We start from the raw sequence: 5087 nt of genomic DNA on the forward strand, positions 1-5087 counted from the left end.
TTCCAGTCTGGGCAGAGATTGGACGCCAGTCAGCTTAGCTTGGGGAATTTTGCTTGGATGAACATATCCCACAGTTTCAGTTATAGAATCAGGGCTGTCAGACATAGTAAACTTAGCTTAGTAGTACAGATTCAGTACTATTAGATACAGTCAATTCTTATAATTATAAATAGACTTCAAGATCACCCATTAGCTAGGAATAATCTCAACTATGATTAATTAGTATCAAAATCATCGGATTCAATGATCTCCCACAAGATAGGACTTATCTCAGATTTTGTTACTCCATATAGAATGGAACTCAGATAGTTATATCAGAACTTAGACTGCCAGATATAGATGCTCTGTATTAGTTACATCTGTTACACCGATCATCACGGTTATATCAGTCATCTTAGCTACGTATCAGTATTATTTTCAAAACTATTAGACATAGTAAATCAGACCAGTTCTTCATAATTCTAACTGTCATAAATAGTCATCCATCTATTCAATACCTCAGTATCAGTAAATTCATATCATCAGTATTCAGAATCAGTCATCAGTATCACCACGAGTTCAGTTATAGTTTCTTATGCATTTATATATTCCCACGTTCATATTAGCCCGCATTGTTCATGCATATAACCCTTTGCATTTATCCTAACTCACTCGTATACTCAGTACATTTAGCCATACCGATGCATTTATGCTATAGTGTTTTATCTTATGTTACACTATAGGTTCAGAGGCACATGTTCCAGATCAGCAGTAGAATTCTAGTCGCAGAGTTACAGTGAGTCCTCATCCATTCAAGGATGATATTATTTTATTTCATTTATTATTTCAGTTCTGTGTTGCTAGACAGAGTTAGTTGGATACATGTTCCATCAACTATTTATTTTGACAGTTTAGAGGCTTTCTAAATAATAGCATGTCAGACAATTATTTCAGATTTATTTTGGTATTGTTATACCATTTTCAGACATTATTCTAATTAGATGTTTTTATTTCGATTTGAACCGTATGGCCATTCAGTACATGTTTCCATATTTTCATCTTATATTATGCAGTGTACAGGTATATATATCAGTCATAGGTTAGCTTGTGGTCCTTTGGGGTTATGAGCACCATGTAGCATTCTTGTTCAGAAAATCAAGGTGTTACACGCATTTGTGCTATGGTGTCTTATACCATAGGTTCAGAGACACGAGTTCCATAGCATAAGTAGATTCCCATCTCAACCATCAGAGTTAGCAGTTAGTCCTCTCTTTCAAGGATATGATCATCATTTTATTATCTCAGTAATTAGTTTATTAGTTGTAGTTAGTTGGGGACATGTTCCATCAACTCCTTATTCAAATAGTCACATTTTAGAGGGTTTCCAGATTATAGTATGTTCAGCTAGCTTATTTCAGTTGTTTTGGGTATTTCATACCCCTCCAGATGATACATTTTTATCTGATACTATGTCTCAGTTTTGAACCTTGTGGCCTTTCAATTCATGTTAAAGTATTATAAAGTATTTTATATAGTATATAGGTCCAGATATCAGTTAAGGGTTAGCTTGTGGTCCTTTGGGGTTATGAGCACCATATAGCATTTCGGGTACTAGATTCGAAGCGTTACACAAGCCTATCTAATGGGTGATCTCTGGATCTTATAATGAGATTACTCAACTAAGTCTGAGACTAAGATCAAGCCTATCTTACGAGTGATATCTCGATCTGATAATGAGATTACTCTACTAAATCTGAGACTGAGATCAAGCCTATCTAACGAGTGATCTCTGGATCTGATAATATCGAACTGAATAACTTTACTTAAGACCGTACCTATATAGTGAGTGGTCCATGAATAAGTGGAACTATCTGGGTTCCTTACAGATATAGGTGACTGAATCTAAAAGTCCTAATTTCTGAGTTCTACTCTAAAGACTAATACAGAAATTGTAACTGTAGGAGTGCTCACTTAACGGACATGCCTCAAATCTAAACTGGTGGGGTGAAACCTATATCCCCAACTGGAAGGGTGTCAATACCGTGCCATAGGTAAGGACCTTAATTCTAGTAAAGCCTCTTTACTGGGTGAACCTCATAGGAAGTCAAGCCTAAGGCAATATAATAGTCAAGCCTTATTTTAATGGGTGACTCCTGCTCCTGTGCTGGCTACGTAGTTCTGTAGTTCAGGGATTACTCCTAATAAATCTGCCTCTCTAACGGGGAGCCACTATCCCTGCACTTGCTTGGTGCTAGCTCCTACTCCCAACTGAAAGACTTTAACCTGATTTTTAACTAAACTTAAACTGAGCTAAATCTATTACTGATCATATTTCTCGAATGACCTGAATAAGTTACGCTGAATTCACTTGGTTCTGTATCTTACGGCATACTACTAAATCTCATTATCTGAATGGATGGTACTGGGTTTTGAACTGAACATTTGAATACTACTAATTTAAGCTACTACTGAATTGAAGCTAGAATACTAGTGATACTAAGTTTACTGAGATTTATAAGATTTCTGAAGTTCTGTATCTTTCTGAGAGTATAGAGTTCTATAACTCACTGAGTTCTCAGAATCATGGCTTAACTGAGATTATCGAGGAAACTAACGCGGGAACTAGACTACAACTAATTTGTCGTGTATAAATACCCCCAGGACTCGACATAAAAGTAAAAAATACCCATTCTTGAATAATCAAGATCATGGACATTCATTCACCACCACAATAACTAAAGCATCTCTTCAAGCATTTAGAAATCATAAACATGTGATAGTATAGGGAAACATGCTATTGGCTCATACTCCATTCAACAAGGTCTTGCATAAAACACTTAAAATGTATTAAAGTCTTAGTATGTATTGAAGAGCACATAATTGGCGAATCTCATGCTATCGTGTCTCAATTAATTCACTAAGGCTTTTCAACAAACACTTGGCATGCATGGGCTTGCACACAATTGGGGATTTCTTGTCAACATGCTATAATGGATTTAATTCTTTCACATAAGTTTTTTATCAAACATATTGGGAGCATGGTTTGCTTATTCAACAATTTCTATACTTAATTGACATGAACACATCACTTAACAAGCAACTTAAAGAGGGATTATCATGAACATCACATGAATATCACATACTAGGGTCAAAGCTTGAAACCTCATAAACATAACATTAATTAAAAACTTAATAATTGAATGAACTCCAATTTCAATTCACAAGAATCATGAGAACACATAAACATAAGATCTTTGAAATTTAGAAAAGGGTTATTAAGCTTCTTGGATGAAAGGGACCCAAGAATCAACATCTGTATACCTTAGTTTCTTGATTCTTGAAAATTTAACGGAGGAATCTTGATGATTGGGGTCTTGATTTAGGAACTCTAATTTTTGTTCTTGAACAATTTTAAGAGAAAACTAGTATTTTTTGGTTAAATGAGGCCAAATCCCGTGTTAAGGAGTATATATAGGGGTAGCAAAATGACCGTTTTTGCCCTTGGAATTAAACTAAAAAAATTTGATTTTACATGCAAGAGCGACGAGCCATAATTGCGCCAGCTTACTAGAAATTGGATAATTGGGAAACTACTTGATGGCGGTTATGAACTATAAACACACCGCGATGCAGTGGAATCGCATTGGATACTTTTAGGCTTGTTCGTGATCAAAGAATGTTCGAGAGTTGAATAAGAGCTAAAAATATGACTCTCGACAATTACTAAGTCAACATGTTGGCTATAAGTAGGACCTACGGACAGCAAGTAGGCAAAACAAGTGCCAGAAATCCAAAATCCTGAGAGCTGACCTATAGGATTTTTGTCATTCGGTACCTATGCCCTGTACCTATGCTCACCCTAATGACCACATGTACTACCTTTTCCTAGGGTCAGGGCACAAGTGTTGGCTACAAGTGTTACCTACTCCAGGCTCAAGAGCAAGTAAAGAGAGTAACTGGCCACCGACGCTATTTTTTTCTATTTTATTTGGGCTTTGATTTTAGGGTTTCCTCATGTACTATAAATAACCTTTATGCATTTTTTAGTAGGACTGATGAACTTTTGTTACTCAAAAATATAATTTGATTCCCAGATTCGATTTTGATCTTGTGATTATGTTGTATGAACTTTAATTGATTAATTCAATTAGGGTTGTGGGTTTTTATACTTCTTATCATTGTGATTTCATCTATGCTTTTGATTATGAGTGTTGTTGATTTCTGAATACTCTTCCATAAGACTGTATATAGTACATAACTTATCGATTCTTCATGCAATATTTCTACTTGGTTCAACAAACCACGATAAACCTATGGAGTTTAAAAAGCCAGGGGGATCACGATCCTAGTGTTCACCAATTCTAATTACAATCGAAGTTGATATTTTATCCTTGTTCAATATTGCCATTCAAATCCCCCTATATACTTTTTCAATTTTTTTCCCAATGATTACAATTTTTAAGATCCACAAGTCTACATATTCCCTTGGGAACCCCAACCTTTGTTGGGTTACTATATTTGATAGCAGCCATAATCATCTTAAGAGTGGGGGTATATCTTGGGCGTTACCATTACCCTGCTTTGGATTTATGAATTCCTATAGCTTGGCCTTCCTTAGCTTAAGTGGGAAGAACTTGTCAGGAACAACAATAACAAACTCATCCCACTCTATCGGTCCTACATCATTAATTATTTATGGGCCACTCCCATACAACTGATAAGATGCCAAGTCAGTATTTTTAGTTAGAGTGATACCACGATCTCAATAACTTTTTGAATACTAATCATGAATTCTTGTGGATCCTTTTCAGACTTAGACCCAAAAAATACCGAAAGACTCATCCAAGTAGAGTATCAGGATATAGCTTATATCGTCTTCACAGTTGGGTTAGCTGGTGCAACGGATTACTGGTTGTTCTGAGTGATCATGGATTGGGCTAACTCCGTCAAAGTAGCCTTGAATTATTCATAGGAGACTTGTTCATTCAGAGAGTTTGTTAGAGCTGGTGGTGGTACTTTCTAAAATGCCAATTTTCTGAACCGGAATGCTACACGGTGGTCATGACCCCGAAGGACCATAAGCTAACCCATGACTGATATCTGTACCT

Source organism: Capsicum annuum, chromosome 4 (assembly GCF_002878395.1).
Source record: "Capsicum annuum cultivar UCD-10X-F1 chromosome 4, UCD10Xv1.1, whole genome shotgun sequence".
NCBI lineage: Eukaryota > Viridiplantae > Streptophyta > Magnoliopsida > Solanales > Solanaceae > Capsicum > Capsicum annuum.